Source organism: Ambystoma mexicanum, chromosome 1q, assembly GCF_040938575.1.
Source record: "Ambystoma mexicanum isolate Mex_15411 chromosome 1q, UKY_AmexF1_1, whole genome shotgun sequence".
Lineage (NCBI taxonomy): Eukaryota > Metazoa > Chordata > Amphibia > Caudata > Ambystomatidae > Ambystoma > Ambystoma mexicanum.
The window spans coordinates 1,266,064,659-1,266,083,088 of record NC_090922.1 but is presented as its reverse complement, the minus strand read 5'-3'; the positions used below and the strand labels follow the sequence as shown (position 1 = coordinate 1,266,083,088).

At 47.7% G+C, this 18,430-nt stretch overlaps 1 protein-coding gene across 7 annotated transcripts in view; it reads left to right on the top strand.

Annotated features, from left to right (window-relative positions):
- MYSM1 (Myb like, SWIRM and MPN domains 1) overlaps nucleotides 1–18,430 on the top strand; it is a 1,148,256-nt gene that overhangs the window by 800,783 nt on the left and 329,043 nt on the right. The window lies entirely within an intron of this gene.

Genomic DNA, 18,430 nt, shown 5'->3' with positions numbered 1-18,430 from the left:
AAGAGGCCGGAGAGAGGAAGTAGTAAGGAAGTAGTAAGATTTCAAAAGAGACTGTTGCAGTAGTCCAGTATGAAGAGGACCAGGGCTCTGGAAACAGTGAGCCTCTGGGGGAAGGTGAGAAAAGGTAGAATACCTCCAAGGAGGTGCAGCTGGTAGTGAGATTTTTGGACATGTACGAGATGTGAGAAGGAGAGAGTAGAGTCGAAGATGACTCCCAGATTCTTTGCTTCACCATTGGGGGGGGTGCACAGGACCAATGGAGGCCAGCTAAAGTGGGAAAGTGGGAACGGAAGTCCCAATGAGGACGATCTTTGTCTTGCTGGCATTAAGGCAGAGGTCATTAGCAGCTCACCAAGACTGAATTGCGGACACAGTCTGGAAGGAGCGAGGAGGAAGAAGAGGCCAAGGGTAGCCTGAAAGAGCTGTGCATCGTCCGCATAACACTGAAAGTTGGATGTGAAGGCAGAGATCATGTGGGCCAAAGGGGTCATGTAGACGTTGAAAAACCAAGGGGATAGATTGGATCCCTGGGGGACACCACAAGTAGAGAGATTGATAGTGGAGGGAAAGGTCCCAAGTTCAACCTCGGAAACCTGGTCAGAGAGAAAGGACACAAGCCACGCCAGGGCCTGATCTGTGATGCCCTGGGTATCACAGAGAAGGCACATCAGGATGTTGTGGTTTACTGTATTGAAAGCAGAGGAGAGGTCAAGGAGAATGAGTACAGAGGGATAGTGGGTCAGGTTTGTGAGCAGGTCCCATGGGTGTTTAGAACAGTTTCTGTGCCTCTGGAGGCTCTAAAGACAGACTGATGGCCATGGAGACCACAAACAGATTCAATGTGTAGGGTAAGCTGAGAGATAGCCATCTTCTCCAGAAGTTTGCCCAGGAAAGGAGTAGTGTTGAAATAGAAGGGCCGGCAGAGGGTTTTTTGAGCAGTGGGTGCACAGGAGAATGCTTGAGAGAGTGGGGAAAACTCCAGTGGCAAAGGAGAGGTTGCAGAGCTGCCAAGGCTGAAGCTAGTCAATGTTGTCCTTGATGGTGTTGGAGGGACAAGGGTCCACCTGTTGGAAGAGGCTTTCATTGACTGCACTTGTCTAGAAACCCACTCAACTGTGATAAGGGAGAGCTAGGAAAGAAGAGGGGGTTTCGTGGGGATGGCCGAACGGTGCACATGAGATGATGGTGCATGAGTGGGTGCGGAGGAGAGAGAGGACAGGATGCCCTGTGTTTTGGTGGTGAAGTGTGCTGCCAGGATGCTGAGTCTATATTGTCTTTGCAGAAGGCAGCAGGCCAGTTTATCAGAGGGTGCAACTGATAATCCCCATTTCCGTTCCACTGCCCTGCACTTGGCTTTAAGGTCTGCCAAATCAGAGTCGTACCACGAGTTGCACTTTTTGGGAGGCTTCAGTCGGACCCTCATGACAGGGGAAAGGATGTCGAGAGCATTGGATATGGAACGGTGCAGGCTAGAGAGGGCTGTGTCAGGGTAGGAGTCAGCCGCAGGAGTCGGAGGAGGTGGAGGCAAAGGTAGCCACTGACACTTTTTTTATGGGTCGGAAATAGGTGGGAGGCAGTGCAGGGAATCTCGGTGTTAGAGAGGAAAGCTTCAGGTGAGAGGAGAGAAGAGAGTGATCAGTCCATGAGAGTGAGGTAGTGAGAGGGATAGACAGTGGGATGTCTGTGGAGATGAGAGCATCCAAGGGGTGGCTAGCCGTGTGCGTGGGGCCAGAGGGTTGAATAGAGGGAGCAAGCGAGTCGCATAGGTTGTGGAAAGCTCCTGAGGAGTCAGAAGGGTCAAGATGGATGTTTAGATCTCCCAGCAGGAGGAGTTGGGAGGAGGAGGAGAAGAGAAGAGATGCTAGGTCAGCCCATTCCGAGAGGAAGAGGGTTGACTGGCCCGGTGGCCGATAGAAGGTGGCCAGAGTAAGAGAGGAGACAGGAGAGGGAGAGAGCCTGCAGACCAGGCATTCGAAAGAGGAATAGGCTTGAATGCGAATGGTGGAAACGGGGATCCACTCTGGAAAGGTCAGGGCCACTGCCCCTTCTGGCCTGTTAAGCCTGTGCTTGGAGAGGATCTTGTAGCCTTTTGGGGAGAAGTGTGTCAAAACGCAACAGAGCTGTTCTTAAACTAGTTCTCAGTGAGAGCAGGAACATCAAGGTCAAGCTGTTCAAGGAGGTGGCAGATGTCTATCACACAGGTTCATCAGCACAACCTCCTTCTCTTTGACCGGATCCTGCCTTCTCTCATTAACTTCCTGCCTTCTCTTGCATCTCCCCCTACTACTACCTCAGAAAACTTTCAAAGGCAGAGGCTTCCTCCTCCTGGCAACTCTTAACACCCGCTCAGCCAACGAACACTCCACTGACATCTGCCTCCTTCTTGAAGACATTGACCTCGACATTCTCGCTCTTACCAAGACATGGTTCAATGCCAGCTCTGTCACTGCTTTTGTCTCCCTCCTCCCTGACGGCTTCAAGATCATCTCCAAACCTCGACTTCACTGTACTGGCAGTGGGGGGTTGCCTTAATCTTCCCGAGTGGGTTCCTGCTTCCATCTTAACCACTCAGCTCTACTCTTCCTTTGAGAGCCTGGTTTGCAAGTTGGTCATCTATCCCATCTCCACCCTGACCATTGCTACCATTTACTGGCATCCTGGCGCCAACACCCTATTCCTTTCTGAATGGTTTGATTTTTGTTCTTCCTTATTTTCATCCACCTCCAACCTCCTCCTCATGGGTGATTTCACCATCCAACTGGACTCCCTTGGCTCAGCATCTACTCTCTTCATTGACCTCTGCACCTCTTTCCGTCTCCATTCGCCCTTCTAGTCGAACACACTTGGCTGGACACACTCTGGACGCCCTAATACACTCTGACCTCTCTCGCTCCCCCTTGCTAGTCACCCTTCTCTCCCGGTTAAACTATTCTCCCCTCTCCTCCCAAGTGGGTTCCTTTGGCCCTCTGACCGCACCCTCAAAAGCCCTGCCAGCCTTGTTCACTAACATCCGCCCGATAAGACAAGTGTCAGCTACTGCCTTAGCTTCCACTTTCATCCCCCCGCCTCAGTTTCAACCTATGATTTTGCTCTCAGCAATGGCCACTTGTCCATCACCAATGCTCTTGAAATTTTTGCTCCAGTTATGAGGATCCGCCTGAAACCTGCCTCTAAGCTAAATACCTGGTACAACTCTGAACTTGCGCGCCCTGAAACAAAAGTGCAAAGCTGCTGAGCTGAAGTGGCAAACATCAGGCCCATCCTCTGACAAACTGACATGCTGTCTGCTCCAACGGCAATACACAACCCCCATTCACAAGAAACATCAAAAGTTTCTGAGCTTCGTGGTGCAGGCCAGCACTAACAGTTCAAGACCCTACTTTTCGGCTTGAAGTCGGCCACCAGAATGTTCACGAAATGCATGGCACCAGCGGCGGCCCATCTGCGTCTACAGGGCATACACGTATGCACATATCTGGAACACTGCCTGATAAAGAGCCTGCTCGCTGGAGCTGGCCGACGGACACACAGATGACCGTCTGGCTATTGACCCATCTGGGATTCTCTGTCAACTATCTAAAGTTCTGCTTAATGCCATTGCAGAGCGCACTGTTCCAGGTGCCAGACTCAATACGTTGTCTTGCCTGGAGTCACCCTCAGAGGAGAGGCTAGCAGCCATTCAAGGAATGGTGCAACGGCTGTCGTTGACGAAGACGGCCAAAACAGACCATCAAGTCTTTATTGGGCATAATTTCATCCTGCATCTACCTCGTCCATCTGCAGGTTGCAGATGGAGACACCTACATGAATTCCTGGACGCCCGTTGGAGACATGTGTGCAGAAACTTCACAAACGAGATCTCTCAACGAAGAGTTCTGACGGGCGATAGAGTGGTGAGGCATCTGCTCCAACATCACCCAAGACACAGGATTTCATTAACCCCAATACCAGGAGACGTCACCACGGACACCTCCCTGGAACGATGGGTTGCGCACACCAGAAGTCTGCACGCCAAAGACCGGTGGCTGCGGGAGCAGAATGATCTTCATATCAACATCTTGGAGCTACGGGCGGTGTTCTGGACCCTCAAGTCGTTCTTACTGTCTCTGAAAGGCATGGTGGTGAGGATCTTCACGGACAACACCACCTTGTTCTACACCAGAAAGCAGGGGGGCGCTTGATCCCCGGTGCTCCCCAAGGAAGCGCAGGACTTGTGGCACGGGGCTGTCAGACAGGGGATATTCCTCGCCCCTCTCCACTTGGCGGGAGTCAAGAACATCATTGCAGACTCCTTCAGCAGGGTACTGCACTCCTGCCACGAGTTGGAGCTTTGTCAAGATCAGGTGGACCGCCTGTTCGCCAAATAGGGCAGACCTCAGATTGACAGCAGCAAACACAAGTGCCAGTGGTTTGCCAGCAAATTCCACCTGCCGAGGAGCCTGGGGGACTGTCCCCTTCCTGTGGGAAGGCTGTTTCTGTACACATTTCCTCCGTTTCCTCTCCTGCTACGAGTCAGCAACACACTTGGACAGTATCAATGCAAGATGATACTCATCGCCCTGCCGAGGCAGATTTGGTATCCGGACCTTCTCAACCTGTCAGCGTCGCCTCCAGTTAAGATTTCGGTGGTTCTGAATCTTCTCACCAGAGAGTGAGCCGCAATCCTTCATCACGACCCAGGATCACTGCAGCCTTATAGTTTGGAAGTTATGAGCGCCAGCGGACTGCAAGAAAGGTCCTCGCAAAGGTCAGGGCGTTGTCAACCTTAAAGTACTACGGCCATAACTGGAAGCGTTTTGCCTCGTGGTGCTGGTCGCAGAAGATTAACCCCTCTGGGGGTCACGGCTCCACAGTTCCTTCCATACTTACTGTCCTTGGCTAAGGCTGGTCTGGCGCACACCTACATCAAGGTGAATCTGGCGGCCCGCTACACCCGATCCCCAGGGAGATCCTTGTTGTGGTCCCTCAGACTTGTCAAGGAGTTTCTCAAAGGACTTTTCCGATCTTTCTCACCGGTGTAGGCTCCTGCTTCGGCATGGGAACCCAACAGGGTTCTGATGAAGCTCATGGGAGGCCCCCTTCGAGCCTATGCATCAGGCCCCATTCACATTTCTCTCGTGGAAGGCGGCATTCCTTGCGGCCATCCCTTCAGGTAGGCGAGATCGAGGCCCTATCCTGCAAGCAACCGTATCCAACTTTCTACGAATCAAGGGTGGTACGCACCCGTTTTTCATGCCGAAGGTTCCGTCAGAGAATTCAACCTCAACGAGCCTTTGGTGTTAACTGTTTTCTTCCTGAAACCTTGTCGCCGGGAGAAAGGGCCTTGCACTCGCTGGTCGAACCTTGGTCCTGTGAACCGTGGGAAGGCCTTGTCCAAGGCTTCCATTTCAAGGTGGCTCTCCAGCTGCATCATGCACTGACATCGTTTGGCGAACCGACGGCTGCCCGGCCGTCCAAGAACCCACACCACCAGAGGGATCTCTGCGAAGATGGCCTTCCTGTATGGTGTGCCCCTGAAGGACATCTGCAGGGCTGCTACATGGAGGTCCACGCACACCTTAACAAAGTTCTACTGCATCGACAGGGATTCCAGGGAGGAGTCCAGAGTCAGCCAAGCAGTGCTACACAACCAGTTCACTTGAGGTGTGTCTATTCCAGAGCTAAGAGTTAATTGCTTCTGTTGAGCCTTGCCACCTCTTGTGGATATGTAATGTTTTACTGCTATGTATTTGTTATTCATGAGCATGTGAATCCATGCCAGACCAGGTTTAAGTTACTTACCTGTAACTATTGTTTTCCAGCATGGTTCTGGCATGGATTCACATGAGAACACTCCCTCCGACCCCTCAGCACCTCTTCTTGGTCATACTGCCACTTTACGTGCTTACCAAATCTGAAGATGGCTGCCAGAGGAGGGGCTTAGGGAGAGGGCTGTCATTGGATGAGGGCAGTATGACCAAGAGGACAGTGATTAGTTTAGAGGAGAAATACAGTTTTTAAGTAAAAGTGAAACTGTATTTTCCTTTACCGAGGATTCCCAGCCTGACAATGGGGAACATTCATGAGCACTTGAATCCATGCTAGAAAACAATAGTTACAGGTAAGTAACTTAAACCCTACTGCAAGCAAAGCCAGCAGAACCTCCACATGTAAATCGGCTTGTGCAGGTGGTGAGCCAGCAGGTTGGGGGGGGTCGGGGGGGGTGTGTCTGTGTGTGTGTATGTGTTTTGCTTGCTTGCTTGCTTTATGGGGATTCCTGCCTAATGGTCAATATTTTTAACTATTTCCTAAATCTGCCTCCAACTCTGTTTCTAATCATGCATGAGCAGCCCATTGTTTCTAATTGTACCCAAATGCAATAGATTGTATGTGTAAAAGAGTGATTTGTTATTACCCTGCCATGAAAAAAAAAAGCTGGCAAAAATGCATCTTGTGAACGTGGCCAAGACATGCATGTGAATAAGTCAAGACACATTTGGGAGGAAGCATGGGGATGGTAGTGGGGGCGGCAAATTAACTGGGCCTCAGGTGGCAAAAATCCTTGTTACGACCCTGCCTATATAGCACTTCATGCCAGATTCCTCCAGCTTCTGTGCACAGTAATAATCCCTAAAATTATATTATTGGTGATTGCCATGGCTGTTTTGTTGTGCAGACGTTGCAATCTTTACTGGGAGTATTGCATAGACTGAATTACAGCAATCTGCAATAATAATACTAAAAACATGTCTCTGACGGACGGTGTCATTGATTAGATTCTAAGATTACCAAGTGGTTTTTGGCTAAATCGTTTTTGATTACTTTTGTTGCCATCTTGGTTCAAAAGAGATATATAATAGTAAAAATTGCGAAATTATCAATTTTAGGAAGAGGTTCTGGTTCCAACCATATCTTCCATGACCATGTAACAACGAATGCATGTGCGTTTGTGGGGCTTACAATGAAATAATTTTGAGCCATTCAAGGACAAATAGTTGTAGCATTCTGCATACTGAGCATTCTGAATGCAAAATGCTGCAGTAGGACTGTGCGATTGTGCATCTTCCATTTTGAATGTGTATGTTTGAAAGGTAGAGTGAACAGAAGAAGTGAAGCTGTGAAGGAGCCAGTGGGATGTACATGCAGCTCTTCTTAAAATAAGAAGAAAAGTACCTGCTGTGCCTGCATCTTTTCAATGGCGATGAGCTGTGCAACGCTGGAGCCCCACTGAGTACTGGCATTGTAGACCTTGATGTTTGCATCTGGATCGTGAACCTGGTACCCTGGGCTTTACTGGCGTCTGCCTCATTCTTGAAGTGAGAAAAGGGGCCCTGATCCCTGTGGCCTGTGAGCCCTGTCAGTTGTTCCTGCTTGCAGAACTTGTGCTGTGACTCTTGAATTTGTGTTGTGCTTCAGTGATTACTGTCATAGATATGGAATACATCGGAGGACCATCCCATCGAAAGAACGTTACCAGGTAAGAGAGTAACTTGTTCTTCTGTTGCGTCAGTGATAAATGCCCTTGAGTCAAAGCTTTATGTAAAAAATGCAGTGAGCGGTCATTTTACCAATTGCTGGAGCCCAGGAAAGAGTGTGTAGGAGTAGTATGTGATGATTTTGAAGAGTGCATGTATGTCATAGACGAAGATTTGGTGAACAGTGTTGAAGATGAGGATGCAGATGTTGATAAACCAATATCTACCATTAAAATAGAAGGTATGGATTTTTAAATGGTCATAGACTCTGGTGCCAAGCTCATTTTAAAGCCGACAAAAATTTTTGAGACCTGTCTACATAAGGAATGTAATTTTGATAAAGTATATATCAAGCCAGTGGCATATGGTGGGAAGCGCATTGACCTACTTGTCTGGCTCTGGACTATTGTGCAGTTTAAAGATAGGGCAGCCAAAGGATACGTGTATGTTTCTGTTAAAGGAAGTTTTCCCCTACTGAGTTTGTCTCATCAGAGAAGATTGAATATAAAACTAGATCCCATTGCTGGTGAGGCAATGTATGCTGTGGATGGTATGAATGGGAGTCTTTCAATTGATACTGGTAGTCATGAGTTTTTTAGAGAAGAGTTAGGATGTTTTAAGTGTTACATGCACAAGATACGAATGAAGTCAGACTCTGTTCCTGTGGTGCAGAAATCAAGGTCTGTTCCCATAAACCTCAGGCTTGCTGTAAAAAAGAACTTGAGGACATTGAAAGGAATGGGGTGAGGCCAGGCTCCTCTTCTTAATTGGTCTTTACCCTTGTAATTGTTCACACACAGAATGGAAAACGAAGACTCTGTATTGATTTGCAGTCAGATAATCATTATATCATACCAGATAGACATCCTTTGTAATTATTCAAAGCAACTTGGATATCATGAAATTCTGCTTCACGCATACTCTCCCACCAAAATTGGACACCTTTCTTCACCAGCTTCCTTATGTTTTATTTACTTATTGAGCATTTGTTGGGCGCCTGTACAAGAGAATGGTGTTTCGAGGCGCCACAAGACTAAGTGGGGAGGGAACAGGGGAGTAAAAAACAGTAACAAAATCAGTAAATATACAATGGTTGTCCTGCTAGGCCTTGTGACATTCGGACGTGCAAGCGCAGTGAAGAGAAGTGCGGGAGATGGGGCTGGGGGTAGAGGGAGCAGGGTAAGGATAAGTGCTGGTAGGAGCAGACTTAGAGGCTAAACCCGGGATGTACTTGGAGTAGTACTCAGCCATATCAAGAAATTATAGTAGCAGCACACCTTTATAATAATCTAAAGTGGAGTTCTTTTCAGACAGGTAGTTGGGTGTGGGGGAGAAAAATAACCTTGCCAATATGTTGTGTTACTAATTAGACAAACAAACAGGTGCCTGCAAACTTGTGGAACACTCTCGTCCCCTGCACACCAAGCTTTAATGTAATCCAAGCAACATTTATGACCATCTAAGTAGTCCATGGTAGTCAAAGGTTTTTTTAAAAACATTTTTATTAATTTATTCAAAACAAACAATACAAACCAAACTTGCAGTGCATGTAATAACATTTCAATTATGCATCACTTTAATATGTCCACTGCTTTCCCCATCACCCCCCCCCCCTTCGAGCCTACTTTCTCTCGTATTCTGCTTCTGCATCCTGCGGTAGGGATTCCTCGTCTGCGAGTTCCGTTGGGTCCCGCATCGGCCCAAATAACTCTGCTCTTAGTGATTTCCAGGCCATCAGGGTTACCGTTTCCTCCGCCCTCCCACCCCCCAGTCCTACTCGAATCCTGCCACACCATGGTTTCTGCCTCAGCCAATTTCCGTAGATCTTCCCACCATACTTCTAGCCGTGGTCTGTGGCAAGTCTTCCACCCCATAGCGATTTTCTTCTTTGCAAGTACATACGCCAGGTCTTTTAGTTTGCTCATGTGTTTAAGCTCACGTGGTCCACCTCAATCTGACCATGTGACTTGTATACTTGCCTCGCTGAACATTCCGGACCCTGTCTGGGACCCAAGGTGTCGTTCTTTTGGGTGACACCGACCACAACGAGGTCATTTAAAATGAATTGCCCTTCACACTATCGTTCCTCATTCACTAATGTACTGACTCCTTCCTCGACTCTGGGCGACACCTACCACAACGAGGTTAGCTGAATTATGGTCTCATTTGTATGTTATGTAGCCCTATGTAATTTATATCCCATAGATTACAGCATTTATATATGTTTATTATGAACCTCCGATTATCATTTGATGGTTCAACACAGTTATACCACTTTGTTGCTATCTCTTACCTCCAGCTGTCTGGTTTCCATTTTACTTACTCTCCATTTTGGTCACGAGTATTTCTTTTTTTCTGATTTTCTCTTATTTTTTCTTTTTTACCTAATTTGTATTTTTAGGTTCCATTTTATGCTGTATATTCATGTATTTGTGCATATTGCGAATTAGTGCAGCCTCCCCCCGGTTTGCACCTCAGATAGGTGCCCTTTGTTTGTCAGTAAGAGCCGCGTTGCCCACGTGTCCATTTAAATAATGGTTGCCTAGGCGACCGCCCTAACAGCCGTTCTGCTTCTCAGAACCGGCACCCACACGCTGCAAGACTCCCTTGCTCCGTGTTCACAGAGGTAAGCCACACTATTATGACCGGCCATTGACTGGGTACACCGCAGCCCTGTTACTTTACTTACCTTGATCTCCCTTTTCATTTAGATCACGCGATCTATGCGACTTTTAGGCGGCTATATCTACGCTGCCTTTTCACGCACCACTACTACAGTGCTTGTTCCCCCTTTGCAACACTTTAAAGGTAACATTGCTACATTTCATCCGTATTTTTTCTGTACGCTCTTCTCTTCATTTTACTGATTTCTGTTTATTTTTTACTTTTCTTCTACATTGTGCTTGCACCATAGAACTTTCCCGATTGGTATGTGTTAAACATTTGATATTTTCCTGTAACAATGTTAATATCTTTTGATAATATTTTTGCTGTACTCTGTGTGGAAATGTAATAGACTGGCCCTGAAGAAGGAAATTCCGAAATGCATTGGCCCTAGTCTATTGTACACATCTATTGTACATATGTGTTGCGGTTCACTCCCCTCTCACTAAGAAAATGTTAGTGACAGCTATATTTATCTTCTGGATAAACCAAAAACTCTTGAAAAACCAACGGATGACTCATTGCATTTATTCTATTGAGAACCTTAATTACTATGGATACAACTAAACCTTTTGAACTATATAACTTTACGCCCTCCTCTGGGCATTTTTTGAGAGCGGCTGCGTGACCTAGTATTTTTACTCGGCCTCCTGCTTGTTGTTATGTTCCCAACATTGCCCCACGCCCCATCATTGCTAAAGGCAGCTTCACCCAGAACTTCATGCAATTTTCAATTTTCTTAATCGCTGTTTCTGTGTTGTACTGATGTTCCTCTTCCACCGTGTGATATACATCTATCCCAAGGTATCGGAATGTGCTAACCACCCATGGTATCTGTAACACCGGTAGTTGTTTTAATGGGATCCCTTTATATCTACCTAGTGGGAACATGCTAGATTTATGGGGGTTTACTGCTATACCAGACAACCCTGCATATCTCTCCATTACCTCCAGGATGTATTGGAGGTTTTCTTCTGGGTGTCGCAAGTACAACGACATATCCGCATAAAAGGAAATTAAGTGCTGTTCCCCTCCGACTGCAACACCTATCACATCCACATCACAGTGCTGCCTCAGGTATATCACTAAGGGTTCCAGGGCCAGTATGTAAAGCATGGGAGACCATGGGCATCCCTGTCTTGTGCCCCTACGGAGTTGCCACCTTTCCGATATCACTGCGCCCATCTTAACTCTGGCCAGTGGGTCACTATAGGTATCCAGGCCCTATCCCATAGCCAGCCAAGGCCATCAACCACGGGCATTTGACCGAGTCAAAGGCCTTTATTGCATCCAATGATACAATTGCCAGTTCGCCTTCTTATCCGTTTCCATGCTCAATGACTCGGTGGAGTCGCCTGAGATTATTGGACATGTTCCTATTCGGAACATACCCTGTTTGATCAGAATGTTTTAATTTCCCAATGACCCTCCTCAGTCTATTTGCCAAAACGGCCGTCAGTATCTTACTGTCCTGATTTAACATGGATAGGGGTCTATACGACCCACAACTATGTCCAGGCTTATTGTGTTTGGGGAGCGGTATTATAATTGCCTCTCTGAGGGACTCCGGTAGTTTACCTGTCTCATATGCTTCGTTCAACATCTCTAAAAGCGGGGGGAGCACCTCTCCCTTAAATATCTTATAGAATTGGCTCGGGAGTGTAACGCTCACCTGGTTCCCGCAGAGGCGCCGGTCTTGACTGGGTGAATGCCGTATCTTCAAAGGTGATGTGTAACACACGGTTGGCTCTTTGGGCTGGACCTCTGTGCACTGTATGTCTGACTCGAAGAGTAAGATGTCTGCAGATAGAAAATATGGGATTAATGAACTGGGGTTATTGGGTGCCTCTCTCCTCTTCCCTTTCTCTTCTCCTGTAGAACCCCAAAGGTTAACGCCCTCACCTTAGGTAAGTGAATGCCGAGCTCTCCATCTGCCTCGGGGCAGGGTGCCGTAACCAGTTTCTTCACTGAATAAGGGTGCAGGCCTCTTGACCTCAGAGGACTGCTGTCCGTCGTTAACTGCACGAACGGTAAGTTCTGGGCACTTCAAATGTCTTAAAAGTCTTTTGTAATGATATCTCTTGTTTTGCAGGGTTCCGGCGATGGCGGATGGCGGGCTGATGAGAGTTGAGGATCGAACCCGCGTGAGGAATAGAAGCGCCTGGAAGCACGTAAGTAAGCGCTTGTAGCCTGCTTCACGATGCGCACTAACTGTCCCTTTTATCTTGCAGGTACAAGTTCGGAGCTTTAGAGAAGCTGAAGGGTGCTGGAATACCCACTGGATTCGGCGTGGGAAGGAGTAATGGCACGTGAGTAATAGAGTTGCCCAATGTCTTTAAACGCACCTTCTTTTGTCTTTCAGATGCGGGATGCAGCGCGAGGCGTTGGTGACAGCCGATGGACCAGGTAAGAGATGCGCTGCCACTGAAGACCGTAGTGCTAACCTGTTCTTTCTTTGTCTTTACAGGTGCTGCTGAAGACTGGATTCCAGGATGGTAAGCCTTTGTTCCCTTAGGCCCAGGATCAGAAGCAGAAGACACGATGAGCGTTCTGCTGCAGAGAATGCAGAATAACGCAAAGCAAGATTCATCCATCGGGTGTGGTTTAAATAGCCTCCTGTAGTGCTTAGGTGTCTCCTTCCACAGCCACGCCTAGGTAAGAAAAGAGTTCCTGCTTTCCAGAAGAGTTACAGTGTTCTGAACCTAGGGAGTGGCTCCTGCCCCACCCAACAGGAAAAGTAGTCCCAAACAGAAGAGGATCAGGGGTTCAACTGGCAGGTAAGTAAGCAGCATGGTCTGCTGCAGGTAAGTCCACCCAAGCATTATGAGCCCGTCGCTTCCAGCGCTGGGACTGGGCATCTTTATGCGCCTGTTGCCACTGGCGCCAGGACAGGGTCCAAAAGGTCCCAATTGGGACTGGCTGGCACTCGGAACCGGGGTTATGGATCTGCTTCCAAGGGAGTCGGGCAAATCCTGATCTTTTGGAAGCAGAGATCATGACAGCACCCCCCCTCAAGGCCCCTCCCAAACCGGGCTTCTCCGGGGGTTTGGGCTTGTTAGGAAATGTTCGATGAAATCTTTTGATTAGACAAGGCGCGTGGACATATTCTGCAGGTTCCCAGGATCTTTCTTGGGGACCGTAGCCTTTCCAGTCAATCGGGTAAAATAGTTTAGATTTGGAGATCTTGGAATCCAGGATGCTTTTGACTTCAAACTCGAGTTCTCCATCAACTAGAATAGGTTTTGGAGATGTAGTTAGTCGGGTTTGAGGTTGCACGGGTTTTAATAGAGAGACGTGGAAGACCGGATGTATCTTCATGTGAGGGGGCAAGTCCAACTTGACCGCTACTGGATTTACTATGGTAGTGATGGAATAGGGACCAAGGTATCTTGGGCTGAATGTGCGGGGTCCTTTTAGAGGTAGATATTTGGTGGATAACCAGACTTGATCTCCTACTTGATATTGGGGGGCTTCCTTCCGATGTTGGTCTGCTCCTTTCTTGTATTGTTCTTTAGCCCTTTGAAGGTGAGAAACGGCTTCCTTAAAGTCTTGGGTGATTGTAGAATGCAGGTGGTCTACTGCTGGTGTTCCAATATCTTGGAGTGGATCCAACTCCGAGGTTCGAGGGTGACTACCGTATAAAAGAAAAAACGGGGTCTTCCCAGTTCCCGAGTGGACAGAGTTATTGTAGGCATATTCGGCTATCCAAAGGATATCTTTCCAAGTTTTTTCAGTTTGTTGTAGCATGCAGCGCAAATACTGTTCCAGAGTTTGATTGGTCCTCTCGGTTTGTCCGTCGGTTTGAGGGTGGTGGCTGGTCGAAAGTCTCATCAATTTGAGCCGACCGACAGCAACTTCGCCAAAAATGAGAAATAAATTGACTACCTCGATCCGAAATTAGAACTGAAGGAAAACCGTGCAGTCGGACGATGTTTTCGAGAAATTCTCGGCCCAGAGTTGCTGCTGTTGGTAAGCCTTTGAGTGGAATGAAATGCGCCATCTTGGAGAATAGGTCCACGATTACTAGGATCGTATTGTATCCGGAGCATGGAGGTAGATCGGTGATGAAGTCCATAGAAAGCGTATGCCAAGGGCGAGGGGGGATGTCAATAGGGTGTAAGAGGCCGGCTGGTTTTTCCTTTTGACTCTTGTTTTGGGCGCATACTCCACAGGACATTATAAAGTCTCTGATATCTTTTTTCCAAGACGGCCACCAGAAGTAGCGCTTGATCTTTTCCGAGGTCTTGGTCATACCGGGATGTCCTTCCATTAAAGAATCGTGATAACAAGAGATTACCTTTTTCTGTAAATCTGTGCTGGGCAGGTATACCGTTCTTGGAAATATAATGGGTTGTCCTTCACCGTAAAGTCCTTTCCCTGCAGATGCCAATTCTGTATGTCTGCTGGAGTTACCAGTAGCCTGGCTTTATCCTTAACTTCCTCTATGGATTGTGTGGCGATTACACCTAGAATTCTTTGTTCGGGAATGATAGGTACAGGTTTAGGATTGATCAAATGTTCTTCCACTCCCATCCGAGAAAGGGCATCAGCTTTACCGTTTTTTGTACCAGGTCGATAGGTAATTATGAAGTCAAACTCGGCAAAGAATAGTGCCCAACGGAGTTGCCTAGAGGATTGAGCTTTTGTGGTTTTCAAATATTGCAGGTTTCGGTGATCTGTAATCACAGTAACGGTGTGTCGGGCCCCCAGAAGATAATGCCGCCAAGCCTTAAAGGCGGACTTGATAGCTAGAAGTTCCTTATCAGTAATAGTTTAATTGATTTCAGGAGGCGAGAATTTGCGGGACCAAAATGCCACGGGATGCAACTGATTGGTTACTGGGTCCTTTTGTGATAGAACTGCCCCCATGGCAAGATCCGAAGCATCAGTTTCAACGATGTAGGGGAGTTCTGGGCGAGGATGTTTTAAGATCGGTGCAGAGATAAATCTAGTCTTCAAATTCTGGAAAGCTTGTTCCGCCTCGGTAGACCATTCAAAACGTTTGTTTTTCTTTAACAAGGCGGTGATGGGCTGGACTATTCGAGAGAATTCGGGGATAAACCTGCGGTAAAAGTTAGCGAAGCCTAACATGCTTTGAACACCTTTTACGGAGGATGGCGATGGCCATTTGAGAACTGCATCGACCTTCTTTGAATCCATACGCAATCCGCTAGGTGATAATATGAATCCCAAGAATTCAACTTCAGTCACGTTGAAAACACATTTTTCCAACTTAGCGAAAAGTTTGTGTTGACGCAATCTCTCGAGGACCATTTTCACGTGTTTCCGATGTTCAGTTTCCGATGAAGAATAAACGAGGATGTCGTCAATGTAAACAACAACACACACATCTATGAGCTCTCTGAGGACATCGTTCATAAAATATTGAAAGGCGGCCGGGGCATTGCAAAGTCCGAAGGGCATGACCTGATATTCAAATAGCCCATACTTGGTGCGGAAGGCCGTCTTCCATTCATCGCCCTCTTTTACTCGTACCAAGTGGTAAGCTCATCTAAGATCCAGCTTTGTATATATGCATGCTTTTCTGACTTGGTCCAGGAGTTCAGGGATCAAAGGTAACGGATATCTATTCTTAACAGTGATCTGGTTCAGGGCGCAATAATCTATACAAGTTCTAAGGTCCCCTTCTTTTTTTGGAACGAAGAACAAAGCTGAGGAAGCAGGGGACTTGGCAGGACGAATAAACCCATTCGCTAGGTATTGATCCAGGTATTGTCGGAGGTGAAGATTCTCAGGCTCGGTGAGGGCATAAATTCTACTACAAGGAGGAGTAGATCCAGGTATCAGGTCTATCTGGCAGTCATAAGACCTATGAGGAGGTAGAGAGTTAGCCTGATCCTTCCGGAAAACATCTTGGAATTCTAGGTATTCAGGAGGTAACTGGGGAGCCTCTGAGGAAATTGCTGCCAGTGCAACACCAGGTCGAGGGTGACAAGTAGAGACACATTCTGGAAACTGAACAGTTCTTGCTCGCCAATCGATCTGAGGATTGTGCTTCTCTAACCAAGGAATTCCTAGAATAATCTGGAACTGAGGGGCCTTGATCACATCGAACACGATCTTCTCATGGTGTCCATCTTGACTTACTAGCGTCACTTCTTGGGTGGTATGCGTTACTGGTCAGGAGGCTATCTCCGTACCATCCACCGTAGTAATGACGTCCTTTACAGCCTTTGGACAAAGAGTCAGATTCATCCTCAAAACCATTTCATGATCCACATAATTGCCGATGGCACCGCTGTCGACGTAAGCTTCAATCGCATGTAATCGATCCGGATGTTCAGGGCTAATGAGGACCATAGGTATCACGAAATGTGAGGTCACGGAACTGGTTTTAACGCTCGGCAAGAGGACCTCTATTCTTGTCGGGTGAGGTCCTTTCCCTGCTCAGAGTTTGTGACCCTGGTAACTGCAGCTCCTACTGCCTTCTTGGCTGGTTTCACCGGACAGTCTCGAAGAAAGTGCCCCGAGTTTCCGCAATAGAGGCATAATTGCAGCTGTTTTCTCCTTTCCCGCTCCTTTTGTGTTAGTGGTCCTTTCAGGCCCCCTATTTGCATGGGTTCCCCGGAATCTACTCCTTTGGTAGGAGTTGGTGGTTTGGAAAATACTCGAGCATCAAACTTGGAACGATCGGCCTTCCTGTTCTGCAGTCTGTGGTCAATTTGAACGACTAAGTCAATATAGTCCGAACAGTCTTGCGGGGGATTCACTACTTGGGCTAACACATCTTTGAGCTCTCCACGTAGACCTCTATAAAACAGCGTAATCCTTTTGTCCTCAGGCCATCGAGTTTCCACTATCAGTCTGTTGAAAGACGCAATATAAGCCAAAAGGCCTTGATTACCCTGTCGCAATGAAAGGAGCTCATTGTCCAAGGCCTGCCCCTGTGAATGTCTTGCAAACAGTTTTTCCATACTGAGCTGAAAAGCTTGAAAATCATGGAGAACCGGATCATCTTGATTAACTAGAGGGATCGACCAGTCTGCCGCATTGCCACTAAGGTACGAAAGCACGAAAGCTACCTTAGCTTGATCAGTTGGAAAGGCTGCTGGCCGGCATAAGAAGTGCAACCGGCACTGATTAATAAATACTGCAAACCTCTTTGGGTCACCAGAAAATCGTTCGGGTGGAGCCAGAGGTACATTCCCAGGTAGGTTGATCTGCACTGGCTTCGTAGAGGATGTTGAAGGAAGATTTGCCCCTGATGTGGGTAACAGAGTTTGTCCGGCTTGTGACTGTAGCAATTGTCTAGCGAGATTGTCTGTTCGCTCCTTGGAAATAATCAGTTCCCTTCTTAGAGCATTCGTTTCCTGACGGGCTGCATGCACTTCTGCTCTTAGTTCCCCAAGTAACTGGGCTAGCTGGTCGGTATCCGAGGTTTCCATAGCGCCTGGGTGGGAGTTTTGCGGTAGGCTTTGCGTTCTGTAACGCTCACCTGGTTCCCGCAGAGGCGCCGGTCTTGACTGGGTGAATGCCGTATCTTCAAAGGTGATGTGTAACACACGGTTGGCTCTTTGGGCTGGACCTCTGTGCACTGTATGTCTGACTCGAAGAGTAAGATGTCTGCAGATAGAAAATATGGGATTAATGAACTGGGGTTATTGGGTGCCTCTCTCCTCTTCCCTTTCTCTTCTCCTGTAGAACCCCAAAGGTTAACGCCCTCACCTTAGGTAAGTGAACGCCGAGCTCTCCATCTGCCTCGGGGCAGGGTGCCGTAACCAGTTTCTTCACTGGATAAGGGTGCAGGCCTCTTGACCTCAGAGGACTGCTGTCCGTCGTTAACTGCACGAACGGTAAGTTCTGGGCACTTCAAATGTCTTAAAAGTCTTTTGTAATGATATCTCTTGTTTTGCAGGGTTCCGGCGATGGCGGATGGCGGGCTGATGAGAGTTGAGGATCGAACCCGCGTGAGGAATAGAAGCCCCTGGAAGCACGTAAGTAAGCGCTTGTAGCCTGCTTCACGATGCGCACTAACTGTCCCTTTTATCTTGCAGGTACAAGTTCGGAGCTTTAGAGAAGCTGAAGGGTGCTGGAATACCCACTGGATTCGGCGTGGGAAGGAGTAATGGCACGTGAGTAATAAAGTTGCCCAATGTCTTTAAACACACCTTCTTTTGTCTTTCAGATGCGGGATGCAGCGCCGAAGGCCTCCGGAGCGTGCGAAGAGCAGGTAAGCCTTTGTCTTTCAGATGCCGGAATGCAGCGCGAGGCGTTGGTGACAGCCGATGGACCAGGTAAGAGATGCGCTGCCACTGAAGACCGTAGTGCTAACCTGTTCTTTCTTTGTCTTT